General features: G+C 39.8%; 1 protein-coding gene across 2 annotated transcripts in view; it reads right to left on the bottom strand.

The window, feature by feature from the left end:
• LOC129237477 (retinoblastoma family protein) overlaps positions 1–15,489 on the bottom strand; it is an 86,138-nt gene that overhangs the window by 27,805 nt on the left and 42,844 nt on the right. The gene's annotated exons all lie outside the window — the stretch shown is intronic.

Genomic DNA, 15,489 nt, shown 5'->3' with positions numbered 1-15,489 from the left:
GCTGCAGAGCTCTGCACCCACAACCGACCCTGTGGCGCGGCCGCCCACAATCATCAGGCCGCAACAACAACAGCGGATTGCACAACAAGCACAACGTAGGCAACCCCACACGTCCCTTACCCCCGAATTACAACGACCTTACCTCACGAGCTTCAAGCTTCTACAATTCAACTGCAACGGACTCACGAGTAAGATCGATGAGACTTCATGAGCCGACACAGTATCAAAATAGCTGCGGTCCAGGAAACCAAGCTGAACGCTAGGTTCTCTCTGATCACCAGGGATGGCTATAACGTGCACAGAAATGATCGCGAGCAAGACAATGGTGGTGGCCTAGCGTTTATAGTCCACCACATAGTGCAGTATCGTCTCATTGATGAAGGGATCAACCCCAGGGAAAGCACCTTAGAATGTTAAGGCATAGCTGTTTGGAAAGGCGATTCCGAGCTCGAAATTTTTAATGTTTACATACCCCCTGTCACCTACTGCCCGGCAGGATATCACCCTGATATAGGTGCGCTCATCAGAGGTGAAAACCGATTGGTTGTGGGTGACTTCAATGCGCATCACGATCTTTGGCATTCAAGCCTGCCAAACGATCATAGGGGACAGAAATTGGCAGAGCAACTAGACGATTAGACATTCAGCACTGTGAACGACGAAGCCCCACCAGGGTAGTGGGCAATTGCAGCAGCTCGCCTGACCTAACAATAACTACCGCGGATCTGATAAATAGCATAACGTGGCGATCTATGCTATCGCTTGCATCAGACCACTTGCCCATTATCGTCTCGATTGAGAGACCTGCTGACTTTGTTTCCGCGAACCACCGGTCCTATTTTAATTTTAAAAAAGCTAATTGGGCCGGCTTCATGGAATTCACCGAAGACACCTTCGCCGCTTTTCTCATCCCCACCGATGTGCGCGCAGGCGAACACGCATACCGCAAGGTGCTCACAGCTACTGCGGCCGCTTCATCTCAGCTGGAAGTTTCAAGGACATCCGTCCACATTTCCCAGCCGAAGCAGCCAGCTTGTCAAACGAGCGTGACCACTTACGCCAGGTCGATCCCGAGGATCCCCGCGTAAGGGATCTCAATTTGGAGATCAGCCAACTGGTAGATCAACACAAGCGGACTAAATGGGTTGACCACTTGAAGCTCTGGTCCACCATTAGGTCCCTGTCGAACCCGGCGAAGCACAACGACAAGGTGGCCATCACCTTCAACGGTTGCACTTCGTCGGACCCGAAGAGATGCGCAATCTTTTTTAACCGGCCTTTTATACTGCATCCTCCGGCCGACAGATCCAAGCGTCGTGCTACCAGAAGGCTGAACAAACTGACGAACGACAGTGCGCCACTTACTTTCTCCGGTGATGAGGTTCAGGGGGTCATCAACAAATCAAAAACATCAAAAGCCATTGGCCCTGACGGACTACTATAAACGCGCTGATGCTGAAGCAACTGAGACCATTGGGAGTAGGATTTCTCACAAGGGTTCAATCTGTCCTTGGCCACTCTCGTCACCCCTGACAAGTGGAAAGCAGGGAGAGTGGTCCCACTACTGCAGCCTGGGAAACCCGCCAACCAAGGGGAATCTTATCGTCCGATAACTCTCCTTTCCCCAGTAGTGAAGACACTTGAAGCCCTCCTACTCCCACTCTTCACGAAACACCTGACCCCAGCCCCACATCAGCACGGTTTCCGACGAGTGCATAGCACCACCCCTGAACTCACCGCCATAAACACCCAAATAAACCGCCCCTGCGAGAGGACTGTCCTGTGTTCCAAAGTGAACAACTACTTTACCGACTTTTCTCGCATTTTCACTGCGAGGAATCTCCAAATTTCCCCCACTAAATCCACGGCGACCCTTTTTACCACCTGGACAAAGGAAGTCAAGCTGTCCATTAAGGTAAAAGTCGACGACACACCAATTCCGACTGTAAACAACCCCAAAATTTTGGGTGTAACCTTCGACAGTTTGCTCTTCTTCTCAGCGCACACAACCGCAATTGCCACAAAACCGCAACAAGGTCCTCAAATCGCCTGCCGGCAGCACTTGGGGCAAAGACAAAGAACTGTTGCTATCGACATTTAAGGAAAGTGAATGCCGTAATCGGAATCCAACCACCGATAGCAGATGAAGAGCTCTAGCTTCCTCGTGAGACACGTGTAACACTGTCACAATTACGTTCTGGATATTGTAGCAGGTCAAACTCCTACTTATCCAGAATCGACCTCGACATACCAAACATATGTCTGTGGTCACAAGGCATGACAGCACAACTCCAATTTTGTCGAAAATGAGTTATTATAAGATTTGGAATCTCCGTATTCGATTTAATATAGTGTCAAAATTTTACGAAAATATCTTGAATGGTTAAGGAGATATTAGCGGGAGAAATATAGCATATCTCATATGGATAGCTGTTAGCACAAAGAATAACAACATATCTCGCTTCGTTGACAACGACTCGTTGGTTATTTTACTTATGGTGTTATGTTCAGTGCAAGTTTAGCGAGCGAGTGGGTTGGTTGTGCTAATTTTGTTTCCGGAGAAAAAGCATATATAACTTGTGCTTTTATTCTAAAATAATTTTAGTATTTGCCTCGTTGCATAAGTATACTTGTGTTGTTATGCAAAGCTTTTCTTTCTTAATAGTAAACTAAATTAGTCGACTTATGCTTTTGTTCCAAAATAGGGTTTTAATTACTTGTAAAAATAATTGTACTTATGATTTTTTTCCAGAACGCTTATTTTTCCGTGTCATATATAACTTGATTTGATAGCTTGTTCCAACTGCAAAACCCCTAAATTAATTGGAGTTGTGTTTTTCCATATTTGGCTAAGATTAAAAAAGAAAAAACTGCAGAAAAAAGGTTAGTTAAAAAAGTACCTAGATTACAAGTATTTCAGTAACAGAAATTTCGTTTACAGATTCACGAGAATTGTCTTTATGGTCTTTCAAGAAAGAAAGTTGTGAAATGAGAAGCCCGGCATTGGGCGATACTTTTTTTATTGATACGTTCCATTTTCCTTTTGTAGCGAGTGAAACAAAATGTAGCGCTATTTGAGTATCTTTCAATTGAAAATTTAAACAAACTGCGGATGTCAAACCTAACCCAAGCTCAAACCAAATCACCTCCCTTATTTGAAAACGATTTTAGCAGCGACGATTCTATAGAAGAGCCAAACTATACTGTCTCAACATTTACCACGGAATCAACATTACAGAGTTAGACTGATCTTACTGAGGAAAACCAAACTGATTCGAGCAAGCGAGTAACTAAGAATACGAGAAAAGAAATAAAACGCAACCGGAATTTGGGAAAATCGTATATTACAAATACGGGAAAAGTAATTCCTAATAGGAAATGTGTACCTCTTGAGGCTTGTCGAAAAAAATGTTACCTTTTAATTCCACTTGAAAAACAAAAGAAGATTTTTAAAGATTATTGGAATAAGGGAAATTATCAAGCGAGATTACTTTTTATTTGTGGCCTTGTGGAAGTTGGTGAAAAATGAACGCAAAAAGTGTCGACTTCAATCAAAACCAAAAATCGGCACATTTCTAACTACTATTTTGTGAATGTTGACAATGACAAGGTAAATGTTTGCAAAGGGTGTTTTTAAGATGCTTTGGTGAAACGGACAGTTTTTTAAGAACGGCGCTTAAAAAAAAAAAATAAATTATCCAAACTTTCCGTTGGCCGACAATAGAGGTAAATAAGTGCCGAAAAATAAGCTTAATGAGTTCCAAATCGATGCTATCGATCACTATTGCAGGCGTATTGTATACCCTGTACTGCCAAAATAATGAGGCTCCTATTAGCTTGTCAAAATATATGGAAATATTCCACACAATGAACTTAAATTCAAGCCACCAAAACTGGATACATGCAATAAGTGCGACTACTTGAAGGCTCAGTTGAACTTTATCGCTAAAAATAGTCCCGAATTCACAATAATGAAGGAAAAACAGGCATTACATCACAGAGATGCAGAAATAGAATTTCGACAAAGGTATGGCTAAAGCCCACAAAAATATTAAAACGTATACATTTGATTTACAGTTGGCAAGTATTGCCAACTCCTTATTTGACGACTTCAGTTTGCTACTACAAAAGGCAGTTGAATACTTATAACCTAACTATCTATGATTGTGAAACAAGCAAAGCTTTTTACTATATGTGGCATGAAGAAATAGCACAGCGTGGAGCTAACGAGATCTCTTCATGCATATTTTACCACTTGAGTGCGTCATTAACAGATAAGAATGTCGACACAGTTATATTTTATAGTGATTCCCGTGTTTGCCAAATTAATAATTCATTTCTTAGTTCAATGTTTATGATTGAAATGGGAAACAATTTTTACAACTTTGGGTTTGTTGCTAAAACCAAAATAAATTGGAGAAAAGTTAATGTTGTTGGCGACAAATTTATTTGGTCCGCCGTAAAGTGGCTCCGCTATACAAAAAATCATTTCGCCTCTGTAGAATACAAAACTTCACTCGAAGAAACCCAGTCATTTAAAATACTTAATATAGTAAAACGCGGAGTAAGTTCTATAATACTCAATGAAATAGATAAAATTACGACAACTCCTGTAATATCAAAGGAAAAAAAGGAGACTTGCAGCTTCCATAAAAATCTAGGCGCTGAAAATATACGTAATATTGACCCAGATATTGTAGAAGTATCTGGCATTGAAGATTCAACTGAAAATAAAAAAAACTATGTATCTCATATATATGTATATATAAATGTGAAAATCTGTCCCTATATTCGCTTAAAACTCGCGAACGGGCTCACCTATCCAAACCAAATTTTTAGGCTTTGTTTGGACTATTCAGTAGATGGTTTGTGTTTTAAAATTTTAAGAATCGGATACCAGGGTCTCGAGAAATAGGCCAAAACGTGAACCCGGGTAACCCTAGGATGTGTTTGTACAATATGGGTAGCAAATGGAAGCTGTTGATGATTCTATAGTATAGAGTATTTTTGATGCCGCTCCGTAACTAGGGTCTCGAGATATCGCCCAAAATGTGGACCCCGATAACTTAAGGATGTGTTCGTACAATATGGGTAGAAAATGGGAGCTGTTGATGATTTCTATAGTATAGAGTATTTTTCATACCGTTCCGTGACTAGGGTCTCGAGATATAATCCAAAACGTGGAACCGGGTAACCCTAGGATGTGTTTGTACAATATGGGTAGCAAATGGAAGCTGTTGATGATTCTATAGTATAGAGTATTTTTGATGCCGCTCCGTGACTAGGGTCTCGAGATATCGCCCAAAATGTGGACCCCGATAACTTAAGGATGTGTTCGTACAATATGGGCAGCAAATGGGAGCTGTTGATGATTTCTATAGTATAGAGTATTTTTCATACCGTTCCGTGACTAGGGTCTCGAGATATAATCCAAAACGTGGAACCGGGTAACCCTAGGATGTGTTTGTACAATATGGGTAGCAAATGGAAGCTGCTGATGATTCTATAGTATAGAGTATTTTTGATGCCGCTCCGTGGGTAGGGTCTCGAGATATCGCCCAAAATGTGGACCCCGATAACTTAAGGATGCGTTCGTACAATATGGGTAGCAAATGGAAGCTGTTGATGGTTTCTATAGTATAGAGTATTTTTCATACCGTTCCGTGACTAGGATCTCGAGATATAATCCAAAACGTGGACCCGGGTAACCCTAGGATGTGTTTGTACAATATGAATATCAATTGGAAGCTGTTAGTGAATGCTTTAGTACAGAGTATTTCTCATGCCGCTCCGTGACTGGGGTCTCGAGATATAAGTCAAAACGTGGGCCCGGGTAACCTTTTGTTGTGGATGTGCAATATGGGCATCAAATGAAAGCTGTCGATAAGTGCTTTAATGTGGGGTAATTTTCATACCTATTGATGACTAGGGTCTCGAAATATATGCCAAAACGCGGACCCACCGTGTCTTTGCCCAGCGAAGCGGGCCGGGTTTGCTAGTAATTTTATATATCACAACTATCTATTGGGAGGTTGAATTAGTTTTAAAGGTTTTTTTCGAAGATTTGGGGCTTTATTGTGAAAAAACGGTACAAAATATTTTATTCGAAGTATTGGCCATCGCTAGCTACAACTTTCGCCCATCTTTCGGGCAATTTCCGGATGCCGTTTCTCCAAAATTCTGGCCGCTGCTTGGCTATCCATGACTCAACCCATATTTTGGTAGCCTCGTACGAGGAGAACCGCTGGTCCGCCAAATCGAGACTCATATGCCGGAACAAATGATAATCGGAGGGAGCTATGTCTGGACTATACGGCGGGTGGGGTAACACTTCCCAGCCAAGCGTTCCAAGGTATTTTTTGACAGGTTGAGCAACATGCGGCCGAGCGTTGTCATGTTGCAAAATAACCTTGTCGTGTCTTTTTACCGTTTCCGGCCGTTTTTCTTTCAATGCCCGGCTTAAACGCATCAATTGCAGTCGGTAACGATCCCCCGTGATTGTTTCGCCCGGTTGGAGCAGCTCAAAATATACGACGCCGACCTGATCCCACCAAACGCAGAGCATGATTTACTTGCCGTGAATATTCTGCTTGGCCGTCGACGTTGATGCGTGGCCGGGCAAACCCCATGATTTTTTGCGTTTTGGGTTATCGTAGTGGATCCATTTTTCGTCGCCAGTCACCACCCGATGCAAAAAACCCTTCCGATTTTGTCGCTCGATCAGCAATTTGCACGTAAAAAATCGCCGTTCGACGTCGCGCAGCTTCAACTCGTACGGGACCCAATGTCCTTGCTTTTGGATCATTCCCATCGCTTTTAGACGCTTGCAAACGGTTGATTTATCAACGCCCAATGATTCAGCAAGCCCTTCTTGGGTTTGGCACGAGTCCTCGTTTACCAATTCCCCCAATTCCGCGTCCTCGAACTTTTTGGGCTGGCCAAGACGCTCCTTGTCTTCGGTGTGAAAATCACCACTTTTGAATCGTCGAAACCAGTACTCACATGTTGAAATCGACGGAGTATGGTCTGGGTAGGCCTCCTGCAGCAATTCACGGGCTTGGGCTGTATTTTTTTTCAAATTGAAGCAGAAAAGCAAAGCTCCCCGCAAATTGCGTTTCGACGGCACGAAAGTTGACATACTCGGAGCACGAAAACACTGCGTTGTTTATACTTCAGCGAAATGACAGATACTGATAAACAAAGCCTAGGGATGAGGCTTTGTCATGAATATATATTCAGTATTGCCAACGCGATAAAGTGATAAATAGCGCCATCTGTGTGTCACTTTTAAAACTAATTCAATCTCCCAATAATTATTTTTTTCACTGGAATTTCGATGTGTTTTTTCATTTTAATTTACCTGTATCCTTTAAAAAAATGGTTTTTGGTTTCAGTATGCATATATTAGGTACTAAACTGTGAGAAGCACAATTCTTATTCTATTACTAGTTTTTATTTATACTTAGGGAAAACAGCCTATCTCGAGTTATTTACTTAAAATATTATGTCTAACACTATGACACAACAACATAACTAAGTAGGTAGGCGCTCTTAATGATAACTTGGACTAACATCATAAGTCGACTTAAGCATTTCGTTTATTACAAACTTGTTGTCGGAAAAAGGGTACGGGTTACTTTTTTAAGCCCATTTCAAAAGGGGTTAGTAGTTTTGAAAATTTTTTATGCTTTATACACTGACTCATCTAACACCCCTCTCCCTCTGGACCCAACCCGTCGAAGCAGCATGTTTCCTGGGCCTACGTTTAGATGAGCTAGACGAAGACGACCGGTAATATGCCCGACACTGGCGGGGCTATTACTGTTAACAAACAAACAATACACAGCAAATGTTAAACTAAAACAGACCAGCTCTTAGAGGCATGAATTATTTCCAAAAACTGAATGCCACACATTCTCAGTCTCCCGAAATGGACGCAAAACCAAGAACTTTACGAAAAGGGAAACTGTAAAAGGTCAATCCCAAGTACTTACCCTGGATACACATGCGAAGACCTCGATTATCGGGTGAGACTTGGTAAGCGGAGATGCATTCGAGTTCCACTAGCAAAGCATGAGGAAATAAATCAAATAATCGAAGACGTTCAGCAAAATGGCCCGTGAAGCTCTCCGGTTGTGCTGGTAAAAAAGGTGGTAGCACCCGGTTTTTTGTAGATTATAGAAAGATGAATGAAGTCACGAAATGGACAGATACCCATTACCGTGAATAGATGACACTTTCGACACTTTATCCGCTTTGCGAAATGGTTTTCACATTCGAATCATTGTTAGCAAATGCGGCACCCATTGTGCACGCAGCTTTCTAAACTCCGGCACTTTAGCGAAAATATTGCTTACACTGCCTAATGAGATACCTATGGCTTCTATCCAATATCTTTCATTCCGCGACGATTTTGCAATACGATGTTCTGTATTTTTTGTACGATTTCTGGTGTTGTGGACGTCCTTGACGTGGAACGTCTTTAGGGATTGTACGACCACTTTTAAATTCAGCAACCCATCTTCTCTACAGACGCGCCATCTTGTATGTCGGTATGAAAACCTTGAATAACTTTGAAAAAAAAAACTGATTTTTGGTTTGGTTATTTACAATTTATTAAAACTATTCTATTTTTTGAATACAATATCAATCAAGTGGCCACCTTTATTAGAATCACAAACTGCGATCTTTTTTCTGCGTGTGTCATCACCTTGTCAAGCATTTCGGGTTTTATAGCGTCGATTTCGGTTGTTTCGGAGTAAAACGATCCATGGTTGGAATTGTACTGAATTGACGTATCGAAAACATGTATGATGAAGTCGATCGGTTGGTAAATTACAAAGTTATTTAGCGTTTACATACCGACATAAAAGATGGCACACCTTTATTACCAATCACAAACTGAGACCTTTTTTCTGCGTTTGTCATCACCTTGTCAAGCATTTCGGATTTTATAGCGTCGATTACTACTGTTTCGTTGTAAAGCGATCCATGGTTGAAATTGTACTGAATTGACCTATCGAAAACATGTACAGGGTTGGCCATATTAAACTGACCCATGTGATTATTAAAAAAATATGGAAAAAGAAACATTTTTCTGTGTTTCATTGTGAAAAACATTTAATTTAGTTCAAGGAGATTCGTTTACATCACTTTTTGAATATGATATCGCGCAAGTGGTCGCCCTTAGCTCGTAAAGCGTAATGTACCCGTTTTTCGGCGTTTTCCATAGTTTTGGCCAGCGTCTCGGCCGATATGGCGGCTATTTGGCCTTAAGTGCGCCTAGTGTCTTTGGCTTGTTGACGTAAACCTTAGATTTCAAATTACAGTAAAAAGTTATAGGGTTACTCAATGGGTCAGTTTAATATGGCCAACCCTGTATGTTGAAGTCGATCGGTTGGTAAATGACAAACTTATTCAGCGTTTACATACCGAAATAAAAGATGGCGCACCCGGCAGACAGTCGTTTCCACGACAGTCGGTTCTACGTTACCGAAACGACCCAGACTTATATCCGGCCAAGGACTGCCACTACAGCAGCATTCTCCGTATGTAAGTATGGGGAATGTTTATGCTGCTAAAGCAATAACAACAACATGGCGCACCCGGTATTGTATTAATTGATGACGAAAAGTCGTCATACACTTTCAACATTCGTTCACAAATTTCCTTTGCTTTTAGACCTTCCGAAAATAAAAATTCAATCCCTGCAATATACTTTATCTTGTTCATTGTAGAAAATACTGTGACACGTCGATACTAAATGGCTAGCAAACAAAGAATGAATTGACGAATGAAATAAAACCACACATACATTCATATGAAAAGTGTGCCTAACATAACAAAAAAATAAATTAACTGCGTTGGGGTGAATGAATTGAGATTTGAGATGTTAAAGTCCTTAAATATCAAATGTTTTGAAAAATGCAGCGGTTTCCAATCGGTGACCCAATACTAAGAAAACAAAACCAAACTCCTTCATTTCCCCTCACAGCTTATTTTATGCAGGCATTAATGATTTTCAAAGCTTTAAAGTAAAAAATGGTTTTGAGTTTTTGACGTGATAACGTCTTATAATTCGATTTAGCCGGCTGCACGCATGAAAAAATGTGTCATTACCTTGCTCAGGGTCGTTACCTTGCATGAACTGCAAGCGAAAGCGCTGAACGAACGACAAAGAGCACAATCGGCCCCCGCATTCGGCAACGTTCGACATCTGCACACCTACTTGAGTGAGCATATATATGTATGTATATGCGCATATGTACATACATAAATTCACATATTTGTATTTGCATATGCCTTCTTATTGATTATTAATTAGATTTCCTTGAAGAATTAAAAATAAAACCAAGGGTATAATCATCATCCTTACCGAATTTATAATTAGTGACTAGTTGTTAATAATACCTGTTGTTTTAATGTTTTTATTATTAATTTATTATTATATATGAAGGAAAAAATGTATGGTAATAATTACCACACACCTTATAAAATATGTTGTATACTAATATATGTAAAGGGTTTTTCAATAAGGGCGGGTAGATGTTGAAATCGTGAATCGTGGCGTTTGCTGTGTGGCACGTAGCGCCGTCCTGCTGGAACCACATGTCCTCAAAGTCCATATGGTTCAATATGGGCCATAAAAAATTGGTTATCATCGTTGTGTAGCGCTCGCTGTTGACGGTGACCGCCTCACTAACGTCGTTTTCAAAAAAGTACGGACCAGTAACGCCGCCGGCCCAAAATCCACACCAAACGGTAACTTTTTGAGGATGCATTATCACCTGGTGAACCTCGTGTGGATTGGTGTCGTCCCATATACGGCAATTTTGTTTGTTAACACAGCCATTCATCCAAAAATGCGTCTCGTCACTAAAGATGATTTTTCGCCCAAAACTGGGGTTCTCTTCCAAACGATTCGAAGCCCAGTCAGCGAACAAACGGCGTTGTCTATGGTCATCAACTTTGAGCTCCTGGGTCAGTGAATCTTGTACGGGTGTAGGCCCAAGTCCCGACGCAAAATTCGCCAAGTTGAAGTCTGCGAAAGGCCAAGTTCTTGTGCACGGCGAGGAATAGAGTGCCTCGGGTTCTGCTGTACACTTTCACGGACCGCGGCATTGTTTTCGGCTCATCTTGCGTTCCTTGAACGTACGGGTGTTGGCTGATTGTTTACTGACCAGGTCGTCTCAAATTTGGCCACCAAACGTTGAAGAGTCGTCTTTGAAGGGCCACCACGTCTACCGAAAAATGGGCGCAATGCGCGCAACGTTTGCGTTAAAGAACACTCATTTTGATAATAAAGTTTTATCACTTGAACGTGCTGTTCAATCGTGTAACTTGCCATGATGATCATGATGATTTGGCATAAACAACTGAATAATAAACAAAAGATTTGACCGATCTCCCCAAAACAAAATGGCTGCCACAGGGCGCCAAAATCGACCCGCGCCAATTGAAAAACCCTTTATATAAACATGCATACATACATATACTTTGATGTAATTTTCATAGACTAATATATGTACATATGTACGCGCCAATTATATACTATATATATATATAATATACATATGTCCTATGCCAATACATATTATATAAACATACATATATAAAATTTCGCGCAATTTGCAAACAAGAGAACAAATCTATATGTAAAGATGCATACAAGTCAGATGGACATATCAAATGTACGAATCTATTCTGTACGCAAGCAAATGTAAGCTAATGTACACTGCTTGAACTGCAAGCGGGAACGCGCAACGAACGACAAAGAGCACAATCGGCCCCCGCGTTCGGCAACGTTCGACATCTGGCGCTCTCCTACTTGAGTGAACATACATAAATATGTGTGTATATGCGCATATGAATATAAATTCACATATTTGTATCTGCATATGCCTTCTTCCTGTGCGCATGGTAATGAACCATTTCTCTGTTGAGAATAAGAGATGATAGAAAAAGTAGGAAATGAAAGGGGATGTTTCGAGTGTTAAGTGTCTTGAAAAAGGCAAATCGATGATGTTGCCTCTTAGTGTTGTTGACTTATTAACGTCTGATGCACAATCGAAATTGAACATATCTTTCATGAATTTGAAAAATGTTTCGTAATTTTTCACGTTTGTGTAAATGTAACTTGACCTATTCCATTGCGATTCCATTTACCTTCTTCTCTATATCCATACAAAATATCTATCAAACCAATAAAATTAAAATTTTCTTTTGAAAATTGCAACCATTACATCAGTATTTTCTTATGACGTTGTCACGTTAAACTATCGTCAGTAAACTGACTTTACAGACAACCTCTTTTTTTTAATTTAGCATAATATTTGTTGTCCACAACAGACTTAAACAAATTTAGCATTATTACGCCAAATATTTTTTATAAGAAGCATTTTCATCGCAGAAATACACTAGGAGGTATACCATTGCTTGCCGGCGGAGGATCGCTATTAGAAAAAACTCTTTCTTAATACGTACTCCGAATCGTAGTCACGCACCAACCCATTCGTCTACGGCGGATTAATTTCTGCGCAAGTTGTGGAAGTAATCGGCTCCATATCAGCCGAATGTGCTTTGATAACTGTTTGGCCATTCATATTTATTTTACTTTGAGATTTTGCGTGATTCTTGCCCAAAACTTTTAGCATCAGGCGATTGTGAAGATCAATCCAACATTTTGCACTAGACAGAGCTAGTTTACTGAGGCGGCAGCCCTTGGTCGGGAAGAACGGAGTCACTCCGGCAGCGTAGAACCGGCTACCATGGGATACAATCTGTCGAAACAGAAAGTTTCCTGAGCTTACCGTTAGATGAGATAGACGAAAACGACCGGTGATTTACATTGCAATAAGAGGGCTTAGTATTTCTGCTACAAAAACAAAAACAACCAATCCAACATATTAATCCAATTATGCTCTTTCCACTCTATACACCTTCGGCTCAGATAGTTGTGATCGATGTAAAATCAATGGTTGATTAGTTCTTCCAAATATATTCGCAGCTGATGACAATAATGCTTTTTGGTAAATTTTATTGATCAAAACTGCATTCAAATTAGCAGTAAACACAAACGAACGCCCAAATAGTTTTTTGAAGAAGCAGCTCCAAACATGAACCTTAAGCAGATGCTTCGCAGTTCGTCATCACCAGAACACCAGTACCATAGCATGCAATCTTCGCCCAAACGGAAGTTTCATCTGTGAATATGACGTTTGTACAATTTCGTTATGAAGTTCCTCTAGCACATGAAGCAATTTTTTCAATGTGCTCCGGAATTTGAGTCTTTCCTTGAATCGTGCATTTGTGTCTTTGGATACATTAACAATTTTCCAATTTTCCTTAAAACTGATTCAGCTTAACGGAACGATAAGTTCGGCTTTGTCAAAAACAAATCAGTGATCCTCTGATCTTACGTTGGAAAGGTATTTTTTTTATGCCTCGTCGAGGAAGTCGTCAACGTTTTTAAATTCGGTATACCCTTGCATTCACTTATATATGGACGTCTTCGCCTTCTACAAATATTGCACATACTCTTCGAATATATACACATGCCATTTTTGGATCCATAGGGCGTATACATAAGAAAACTGTTTCAAATCGTTCTTCATGAACAGATCTTATTTTGTAAAAACAAGGTAACCTTTCTAAATTTCTCCCAAAACTAAAAAATTGCACAACGCGTATTGTGAAAAGAATACACTAAATAGGCATTTACATTTTTTTAACAACGGAACTCTAAGTGTAAATTTTGCAGGTCACGCTTCCAGTAGACAGACTGTATGTGCGTCTGGACCTCGTCAATTAGTCCATGGAGACGCCTTTTGACGTGCCTAGGCACCCCGCTGCTGTCCTGAGTACAATATTTTAGATATCTGAAGCTTAGTTCAATGCCTATCATATTCTTTAGATATCTATTTCAACGGTAGCGTTGCGTGGCTAACTGTGACGATGTTGGAAAGATCTAGCGACACTAAAGCAGTTATTTCGGAGAGGCAATTGTAATTAAGTCGTTGAGTTATTTGCGTATTTATGGTTTTAAGTCCTGTGGGGGTGCTACGCACTTGAGAAAGACCATATTAATTTATAAGATAATCTAATCCCGATTCATTAAAATTTTCAGCAACAACATGGAATAAGCCGCAGCAACATGCTTATTCCATCGGGGCCAATAGATTTGGAGACGTTTGCTTTCGTTTCACAAATTTCGATACCTTTTTAATAATTTCCACATACTCGGCAAGGGTAAAACATGCATGGTAAGCCGTATTGGAAAAATAGAATAAGGTTTTCTTATATTATTAATCATCGTAACAACATCATCATCGGTTAAAAAAAAGAACTTAAGAAAATTAAATAAACTAATATATCGGCAAATTTGTTAAGACCAGACGAAACACATTTTTTATCACAAACACATTTATTATTTCGGGTTAAGACTAATTTTAAGGGGGGAAGCTGGTCTAGAGCGCAAAAAATGGGCATATTTTATGAATTTATTTTGACTCAACAAAGGAATCAATCGAAAATCTGTGAAATAGCTTTAATAATATAGCTTTCATGGTACAACTACAAAATTTTTCGTCTGAATTAATTTCAAAATGGCCGCTGTCCAGCAGTTCTCCTAAGGCGCCTTTTTTTCTAGTGGGTCCATTGCCGAAGACGTAAACTCCTTAATTTTTGTCCTGGATCAAAAAATAAAATTTTTTTAGTTTCTATATAACAACAGAAAGAGACGTACGTAGGATTTTTTCGATATTTTGTTTTTTCGCGAAATGGTGCACGTTTGAACAAAAAGTTACAATTTTCACTATAAAGAACGACATAAAATTGTTGATTAAAAAAAAAACTATGTAATATAAATAAAAAATCCTACGTACGTCTCCGGAGAAAGGTATTTCGAATGTATTGTCAAAATTTCGTAAGAATCGGTAAAGATTTGTTCGAGTTATGTCTTCGGCCAGTTTAAAAAAAGTGATTTCGAGAAAAACGCGTTTAAAGTTGTAAATAGCGTTCGGGGCATACCTGCGAGGCACTGCCGTCGAATGAAAAATTTGGGCATTTAGACATTTTTGCTGGCATCCCTCATTTGGTATATTATTTCTAAGACCCTAAAGCACCTTTTAAGACAAAAAAAAATTTTTCGATTTTTTCAAAATTCTAGACCAGCTTCCCCCCTTAATATTGCATGTAGTCTTATACATAAGTCCACTAACAATATTTTCATTTAACACTGATGACGCTTTTTCTTTTTGTTATAAAGTATATATTTGCTATTTAAAAACCTATTTAGTACGCTGATACTCGGGTTTACCAATCAATTTTAAAATTTATCAGACTGTTAAAATTTAAAGCACGATTTCATTCAATAGGATACCACTTTGCTATTTTAAATTTTAACAGAAAGTGAAAGTTTCGGTGTGTTTGTATTAGAATTGGTTTGCAATGAAATAAATATTTTTCCTGAACTTACCAGCAGAAGTATAA

Source organism: Anastrepha obliqua, chromosome 2, assembly GCF_027943255.1.
Source record: "Anastrepha obliqua isolate idAnaObli1 chromosome 2, idAnaObli1_1.0, whole genome shotgun sequence".
Classification (NCBI taxonomy): Eukaryota; Metazoa; Arthropoda; class Insecta; order Diptera; family Tephritidae; genus Anastrepha; species Anastrepha obliqua.
The sequence above is the reverse complement of the archived record's forward strand: the minus strand, read 5'-3'. Positions and strand labels throughout refer to the sequence as shown.